General features: G+C 38.6%; 1 long non-coding RNA gene, 1 other non-coding gene and 1 pseudogene across 2 annotated transcripts; 1 reads left to right on the forward strand and 2 right to left on the reverse strand.

Annotated features, from left to right (window-relative positions):
* Positions 1-654: 654 nt before the first annotated feature.
* On the forward strand, positions 655-2,566 carry LOC106313942 (annotated as a pseudogene).
* A 903-nt stretch (positions 2,567-3,469) lies between these two features.
* Positions 3,470-3,542, reverse strand: TRNAA-AGC. The gene has a single exon. It is a non-coding gene; the product is annotated as a tRNA-Ala (tRNA).
* Positions 3,543-5,796: 2,254 nt separating this feature from the next.
* On the reverse strand, positions 5,797-7,012 carry LOC106317549. Its single transcript, XR_001265156.1, has 4 exons — positions 6,922-7,012; positions 6,547-6,677; positions 6,141-6,466; positions 5,797-6,065 (listed from the first exon to the last, which is right to left on the reverse strand). It is a non-coding gene; the product is annotated as an uncharacterized LOC106317549 (long non-coding RNA).
* Positions 7,013-9,231: the final 2,219 nt, after the last annotated feature.

The following is a 9,231-nucleotide window of genomic DNA, read 5'->3' on the forward strand; positions in this document are numbered from 1 at the left end:
GAATTGTAATCCTCAACCTTTTGAAAATCTTGGAACCTCAGATTTTTCCACTCTTCTAGAGCGTGAGGAAGGTTGATTTGTCTCTGGTTATCGAACCTTTCTTTTAAAGTTTGCCACAGTTCAGCTGGGTCTTCGACGTTTGCATAGTCGTGCGTTAAACTTTCATCTAAATGCTTCTTCAGGAAGATTATCGCTTCGGCTATATGTTCGGGTGGTGATTTGTTACCGATTACAATTGTTTCGGTTATCTTTTTCATCACCAGATATGGTTTCACGTTTGTGACCCACCCGACGTAATTTTCGCCAATTATTTTCAGGGCCGGGAACTGGAGTTTCTCGATGTTTGCCATTTGTAATTCGAATCGCAGAGTGATCGTGCTGATAACGTGTTATGAAAAGAACTGGAATTTTATTGTATCGCGAGAATTTAAATAAGGGCAAAATTTATATCCGTAGAATTTATAACACTGATAGAAAGATTATTACAGAGGGAAGAGAAGAGTGAATGATGCGTTTTCAAATGATCGAAATCGATCATATATATAGAAAAAAAAATTACTGTACAAATAGTGCAACGGACCCCACATCTTTTATATTTTTAACGAAAACGGCTCTTCCTCCTATTTTTGACTTTCGTAACATGTTGCAATTAATATAATAATTAATCTCTTAATTATCAACCAAACCAAAACCAAACCCTCTTTTGTTCTGTCTTCTTTGAGCAGATGGATTCATGAACAGATCGAGATAGAAGATTTTATCTGTTCTACTTCACCGGGTTTGATTCTTTTCCTCCCTTTTCGTGAAAGTGGGTTGGAATCTGGAGATGTCGAAAGCTGGCAACTTTCCTTGTTCTCGATGACTGATTTGATTAGGTTAATTGGGTTGAATCTGCAATCTGAATCCATTTCTCATCTGGGTTTTGTGAATTAGATTCGAAAGTCCAAGACTTTATAATTCAAAGACATGTTGGAGAATCGATCACCAGATTCGTGTTTGAGTTCAAGGGTTTTCTCAAGCTCTCGAGTCTCGTACATGTATCCAGAGGAAGACAAGCTCAGCAATGTGGAGGCTGTTGGTGGTGAGATTAGACCAACCAAGTCACTTAAACTATTGGGTTTTTGTATTACTTATGATAGCGATTCTTCTGACTGTTCATTGAGCTGTGATGGGTCACAAGAACAATCTGATTCTAATGGTGCTGATTCATCTGATTCACATTCTCTTTTCAACGAGATTGGTCGAGACAGCTCTATAGACTGTCTCCTCCGCTGTTCCAGGTCTGATTACGCCTCCATCGCTTCCCTGAATAGGAACTTCCGTTCTTTGGTGAAGAGTGGAGATATCTATAAACTAAGGAAACAAAACGGGTTCGTAGAGCATTGGGTTTACTTCTCATGCCAGCTCTTGGAGTGGGTTGCCTTCGATCCCGTGGAGAGGAAGTGGATGCAGCTGCCAACGATGCCTTCTAGTGTCACCTTCATGTGTGCAGACAAGGAGTCTCTAGCCGTCGGCACTGACCTCCTCGTCCTGGGAAAAGACGGTTTCTCTTCTCATGTTATATATAGATACAGCCTTCTCACTAATTCTTGGTCTTCTGGTATGGAGATGAACTCTCCGAGGTGTTTGTTTGGATCAGCGAGTCTCGGAGAGATTGCTATATTCGCCGGTGGGTGTGACTCTCAGGGGAAGATTCTTGATTTCGCTGAGATGTATAACTCTGAGCTTCAAACTTGGGTGAGTCTTCCTAGGATGAACAAACCGAGGAAGATGTGTTCTGGTGTTTTCATGGACGGGAAGTTCTACGTCATTGGTGGAATAGGCGGTGCTGAGTCCAAGGCCTTGACGTGTGGGGAAGAGTATGATTTAGAGACCAAGAAATGGACTCCAATCCCTGACTTGTCACCTCCGAGAAGCCGTGCTGAGCAAGCTGGTAATGGTATGCCACCACCAGCTGAAGCACCGCCTCTTGTTGCGGTTGTGGATAATCAGTTGTATGCTGCCGATCACGCGGATATGGAGGTGAGGAAGTAATAAGGAGAAGAAGAAATGGTTAACTATTGGGAGATTGCCTGAGAGAGCTGGCTCGGTTAACGGATGGGGGCTTGCTTTTAGAGCTTGTGGGGAGAGGTTGATTGTTATAGGTGGACCTAAGTACTCAGGAGGTGGGTTTATAGAGCTGAACTCTTGGGTGCCGAGGGACGGTGGTCCACCGCAGTGGACATTGCTCGATAGGAAACATTCTCCTAACTTTGTGTACAATTGCGCGGTGATGGGTTGCTGAAACAACATACATTTGAAGACCCTCCAGATTCTTGTTGATGGGTTTTTAGCTCACAAGTCAAAGACTTCATTGAATGTTCCGAGCTCCAACCTTTAAGCTGCTGCTTCTTCATCATCTTCCATATTTGTTTTTCTTACAAAAAAAAAAAATCAATTTGAATACAATCATTTCTGTATTGTTAGAGACCAGAAAGGGTCCCAAAAAGAAAACTGAAACAGGTTATATAATAAGTTGGTTAAAAGTTGAAGCTGTTTTAGAGTTTGCCAAATCTGGTTAGCATTGTTGTATGTGTTTTAAAAATGTTTATTTTCTAATAATCCAAGTTGCTTATGCTTTTGTAGCATCTTTTGGTCTTTGTTCACTGTTTTGCTTATATGTTGTGCTTTAGTTTTCTCTTTAATTTTTTTTTTTTTTAACAAATCGAAATCGTTAGAATCACTTTATGACGACAAATTTAAAAAGTGTACACTTTTGTTTTGTTGTTGGGGTAAGGAGGGGGTGATGGTCTTTAATGGATGTGTCCTTTAAGATATCTCAATCTGTCGCTTGCAAGCTACGGTTTTGTTAAGAATGTTTTTGGACTCTTCGTTTAGTACCTTTTTGCTTTTAGGCTTATTTAGATTTGGTCTACAAAACAGTTCGTAGTAAAGGGGATGGGTGATAGACTATCTTGTGGGAAGTTGATTGAGTGAGAGATTGGCGTATATATTGATGAACAACCTTAAAGGGGATGATGGGCCACACCTTTTATTTTGTTATTTGCCTCGACAAGTTCCTTGGAATCGGTATATCATAGAATAGATGACTTCCTGATATTCAAAACCTGTCACCATCTTAAAGCCTTTGCTTGCAGCTTTCCATTTCGAACGTCCGTCCTTCATGATCTCTCAAGGCACATCCTGCCTACTCCATATCTACTTCCTTTTAGGTCATGCTCCATGAGTTGCAGATATGAATCTGGAGCTGTGGTGAAGTCAATACAGATAATTTAGATCAACTTGAAAAAAGTAACTCTTGAGTTCACAAGTTTGCAAAGAGTTGCAGCAAGAGAGTATGATACGTTAGTTCAAGTTATTTGGGAAAAAAAATACATTGCTCAAACAAAATTAGTCAGTTTATATATACATAGAATGATAGAAAGAGAGGAAATAGTTTTGGTTTTGATATGAGAGTAAAAAATAATAATGGAGATGCGGGGTATCGATCCCCGTACCTCTCGCATGCTAAGCGAGCGCTCTACCATCTGAGCTACATCCCCATTGCTGTCTACTCTGTCTTTGTAGAATATATATCGTGCATTATATTTATTCTTAATCCTCATAGCTCTTTCGATATGTCCGGAGTGAGTTGTTTCTAAAATCACCAAGATTCTGTCTTGGCTCATTCGCAATGGCAATTAGGTCTCTCTTCCATGTTTCGTCTCTTTCTAAGCTATATGATACGTCCCAGTTATAGGATCATCTATTATTGATCTAGAAACATGTGAGGTCCCTCTTCAAATCTAGAAACCAGTTATTGATACCAACTAAGGTCTCTCTTTTTTTTGTTTTCATTGATTTAAATAGATAAGAGTTACAAGGAGCAATTGTGGGATGTGGGATCATGATCCCTTACAAAGAGGAAATGGAAAAAGTGGGACGAAAAGAACAATGAGATGTCCGGTTCGTTGGCCTAACGTTAACCTGATTACAATCTCATCACTACAACTACAAGTAGAAAAAGAGGCAAAATGAGGTTAACAGTAGACGAAATATTGGTATTTTGAATGTAGAAAAACTATCGTTACTTTTATCATTCAAGCAGGAGGTGATGAAATCTGCGCGATGGTGGCAGAGTTTAGTTAATGGTCAACGCTCACAATCCTGGAACGACGCAAAGATGATCAGATCCCTAATATGTTTTTATGTTATCTAGAACATGTTTATAGGCGTAAATAGCCTATCTGGATCGAGTCTCTGAAGTTTAAGGTATGTGTACGCAAAACTCAACTGATATCGTGATGTAATCCGATTAACTTCATTGAACCAAAGACAGGAGACGAGATATGACATTGGTGTATTATTGCACTTTCTGAATCTGTTAGTCGCATACTTGAGCCTCAGGGAGTATTTAAACGATCAAAGCTGTTTCGTTAGGCTTTGTAGAGACAGCTGAGACCATATGATAAGCCTATATTTGGAGGGCATCAAACACTCGGACAATTGATCAAAATCTGGAACATGTTGCTTTTCATGTAAGCCACATCAAACACTCAAACACTCAAACTGTTGTAAAACATATCCAAATAGTTTCAGTGAAATCTAGCTCATACTTGAACAATAAACATTGTTCAATTCCGTAAGAGTGTGTCTGTATTCAATGCTCACATGAGTTAATACAATAGTTCATGTGGAATATCTCTAGCTCACCACCATGGAAAGACCTTGAGACTGGTGGCGCGAGATAGAGAGTGTGTGTGTATTCAATGTTCTTTAAACGATGTATTTGTTCTTGCTTATTGCAGTTAATTAATAATATCAAACTGTTGAAAATAAAGTTAATTGGCCCATTAATTAGTTAAATATGCCCAACGTGGCCGAGGCTAAAGAAGAAAGGTTTGGTTATTTATCCCACATCGCTAAACTATGAATCGTTCACTCTGGAAGCTTGTGTATATAATGGAAGCTCGATGGTCCTAATAATTCATACCTTTCTCGGCCTTTTGGCTAAGATCAAGTGTAGTATCTGTTCTTATCAGTTTAATATCTGATATGTGGTCCATCGGGCCACACGATATTAACTCTATTTTTTTAGGGTGAAAGCCCATTAAGATAGCTTGCTATCAGGGTTTTTGGGAGTTGCCTTTGTTTTGCACTATTGCATTGGCTGGCTCAACCCACCAGTTTTGAAGTTTAATTTTTAACCATTGATCACAAAGTAACACATTTGATTAGAATTTTAAACCGTTAACAGGGATTTCGCTCAGTTTGGTTTGACTGTCTCTGTAAAGCTAAATTTTCTAGACTGGTGGTAACGTGTTGTGTGCAAGAGTGATACAATATTCATCAATGCAGTTTCTTGGCATCAAACTAAGCATTTTTAGTTAACTCAAGCGAAGGTTCAACGGAGTATGGATTAGATCACTTTGGGTAACTTCAGTCTTTTATCATCTTAATTATTCTCTTAACTAGGGGCGGAGCCCCGCGCAAGCGCGGAGATGTTAAAGATAGATGTTGTACGTGAAATTGTTATAGGAGGTGGAGTCAAGTGTTTGGTTAGTATACTTGTAGTGATTATCAGAAGAGATGAATAAGAAGGGTAGAGATGTGTAAATTCATAGTTATGCACATGTATAATGTTGGAAATTCTATTTAAATGAAAATGCTAATGAAGATAGCGCATGCGAAGGGGATGTATATTTCTATACTGCATGTTTACTTATGTTAAGGTGTATCATCGTATTTTGTAACCGTAATACTAAATTTTAAGTCAACCCTTTAAACAATTAAAACTTATAAACTGTTTTCGTCGGATAAGGTCTGTAGCCGTAAATGGCTTTGAAAAAACATGAAAATAAGGAAAAACTGGAAAGTATGAAATAGGATATGCATAGTAATATAAGAAATTATAAAGAAACGCAAGCAGAGTTTGGGTTCACGTTTTCATTGCTTAAAAACTCTCATTCATGGGGGTGTATGCGTCCACCTTTCACATCAGCCGTAGATGTGTTGCTGGCAGAAGCGGAAGTGGATGCGTCCCCACACTTCCCTTCAACAAATGGTGTTTCATTGATGTTGCAACTCTGGAGAGAGGTTCAGATGAGGTATTTTAAACATGAGTCGCATGAAAAAGTTTAGTTGAGTATAGACTATAATACCTCGGTGTTAAAACTGTCACTGGCTGCGGAAACGGTGAAGGTGCAGTGGTCTGGGGAGAAATTGTGTGGAGTGACACGTATATGGAAATCTAAATCTGTCCCTCCAAGTTCTGCCTTGAGTTTCTTGTCGACACCACTATTAACCTGCAGTAGTTAGAGGTTTGAGTGATTGTTAGAGTGTTGAGAGATGTTGGTGGGAAGAAATAAAAACCTCATCAAGAAGAAGAGCAGCTGCATCTTGCTTAGCGAGCTTAAGCATCTCCTTGTCGAACACAACAAAAGTGGCATAGTTATTCCCATCATCAACCAATAATTCAACATGGTACCTGAATAAACAAAACATGAGTGATAGAAATGCTAAAATTAGTGTATATTGTTTTTTTTTATGAGTATGTAAAGTTCTTACTTTACTACATTGGTGACATTGTGATTAACACATTGGTTGCAGCGGAGAGATGCGGCAGATCTGTCTAGTTTTTTGCTGCAGCGAGTGCAAGAGACATAGTACCAGCCATTTTGGCTCAAGACCTCGAGAATCTGAACCTTGTAAATAAAATAAACTTCATGTGTGTTCACCAAGAGAAAAAATGTACCATTTAATATTAAAATTTAAAGATGAAACATATTTAATTTAAGGGAAGCCTATTAGGTACCTGCTCGTAACAGTATCATCCCTAATTTTCTCCGTCTAGAATCAAGCTAGCATGTGTCAAATTCTATTTACGACAAAAGGATATGCTAATTCTAAATTTTAACTCAAGCAAAAATGCAAAGCTTTTACCTCTTGGAGAATTCTCATGAATGCATCTCCAACTTGAGTGACCAACTGCGGCGGAATTTTATTCCCGTGCATGTCATAAAGTCGATAACTGAGATAGGAAAAAGCCAGATTATACTTATAAGCGTTGATTTTTATGACAAAAAATAACTCGTTAAAATAATAGGACGTACATGCAGGAAAAGGGGTCTTTCGAGATCATGATCTACAAGATGGAGTGTTCCCCGCTAGTTCGGTATAGAGTGACCCCTAGACGGCGTATAATAGGAGCTAAGGGGTGTCGTTGGAGACTCCATGTAACCTAGACAACGTTTGAGAAAGGCTTTAGAACGCGAGGCTGTTCAAAACGTATACATCACATATAGATTAAAAAAAAAAGTTCACCAAGAAGCTCCCATATCAACAGGACAACCAAAGGAGTAATCAGTGTGGATCGACCACCAATCCTATCGTGTGATTCGAGAACAGTCACGTTAATAGAAGCTTCAGAGAGGTTCCTAGCAGATATACCACTCCCAATCACGATCTCGGAAGACTGCACCACATTGTTCTGCTTCTGGAGAAGCACTGAGATCGTGCCTGCAAGACATGTTACAATGAATCATTCATCAAATCTCTTTCCAAATTAAAGAAAAAAATATTCTTGTATCAGGAAATCATGAGATTTGGAAAGCAAAAACATATACACACCGCATACAACCCTAACACACATATTTGATTTTAATCTAAAACCGGAATGCAAAATCTCAATTACCATCAGGAAGATCATCGGTAAACAAAATATTCTTATCCATTGAAGAAACAGAACAGATTTCCAAAATTCGTGAAAAGATCAACTAAACGATCTGATAAAAGAGGAAATTTGAAAATCTACAGAGATTGGAGCGAAGCTTATCGTATCAACTCATTGTAAAAACGCGAGATCGAATTATTCAATAGCGACGACTCATAAACGAACAGAACTTTGAGATTAGGGATCGGAATACGGCAAGAGTGTATGGCTTCGTTCCCACAGATCTTGCAATTTCGTGATCGCTGCATTTTTTCTTCTTTTCTTTTTTTTTTATAGATTTCAGATGAAAGAATCGGAGGCGTCGACGTGAATACTGGATTCAATGTGAATAACAATTATGGCATAATTAAAAAAAAACATTTAACCACATGGAAGGTCAAGAGATAACGACTGGGAAGACAAAGAGATGAGATTATGAATAGCAGAGACGGTGAGGTTAAGTTCTGGAAGAAAAGATAACATTAAACGTGAGTTTCACTAATCTATCAAACCAAACGCTAAACTCAGAAATCAGACCAAATTCATAACCTAGTCGACCAAACAAAACCGGACAATAAATGGGACCTACAATCTTTATTATTTGCATACGTGGATGCTTTTAGAAGAGAGAAAAGTCCCCCATTATATATATGTTTAGTAAAGGCCCTTTGGTTCTTGATTTTCTTTCACATCACTTGATAGATATTTTCAACGACACAGTTAAGGTTCTTGTCTTTATCTCAAATACACATGGCTCTTTGTCACTATCTCAGACACACATGGATCTTAGATACGATAGGTAAATTGACATTTTCATTATTTAAGTTTCCTTATCTATAGCTCTTTGTGACAACCTCTCATAGGTTTTTATTTAACCCCCTTGAAGCTAAGACAAACCATTATGTCTCTATTCTTCAGTCTAAATCCATAAACAACAATACTCCAATGTTCTTTTCGATTTATCTGTTCTTGCTTATTGCAGTTAGTTAGCTCCTTAATTTTATATATTCCTATTCTCGGTCGAGGCATAATTAAGAAAAAAAGGGTTTAGTGTTGTGAACGAAGGGTTTTTAGACTGAATATTTTCGTATGTCTCTGTATATTATTACTCAATCAAAGTGTTCCCTTATATAGGGGTTACAAGGAATAGGAAAAAGAAAATTATCCAAAACCTAATACAACATGAAATAGGAAAAGATCTAAAACAGATAAATGGAAAACATCTAGATCTAAGGTCGGCCAAAGGATAGGCCGACTCTCTCTCCTCTTGGACACGGCTGTGGTTGGGCCTGGTCGTGGCCTGATGGGCCAGCCTGGTCGTGGCCTGATGGACCATCTCTTCTTGTCTTGGTTAATGGCAATCCACAATGTTCATAACACTCCCCCTTGGATGCCATAACCATACAGGATTTGTAGTACGCTTAATGTTGCCTCATTAAAAACTTATCAGGAAAACCCAGTGGGACAAAACCATGATGAAGGAAAAAGAGTACAACACGCACTACTCCCCCTGATGTGAACCTCGGTGTAGGTTCTACATA

This window comes from Brassica oleracea, chromosome C9, assembly GCF_000695525.1.
Source record: "Brassica oleracea var. oleracea cultivar TO1000 chromosome C9, BOL, whole genome shotgun sequence".
Taxonomy (NCBI): domain Eukaryota; kingdom Viridiplantae; phylum Streptophyta; class Magnoliopsida; order Brassicales; family Brassicaceae; genus Brassica; species Brassica oleracea.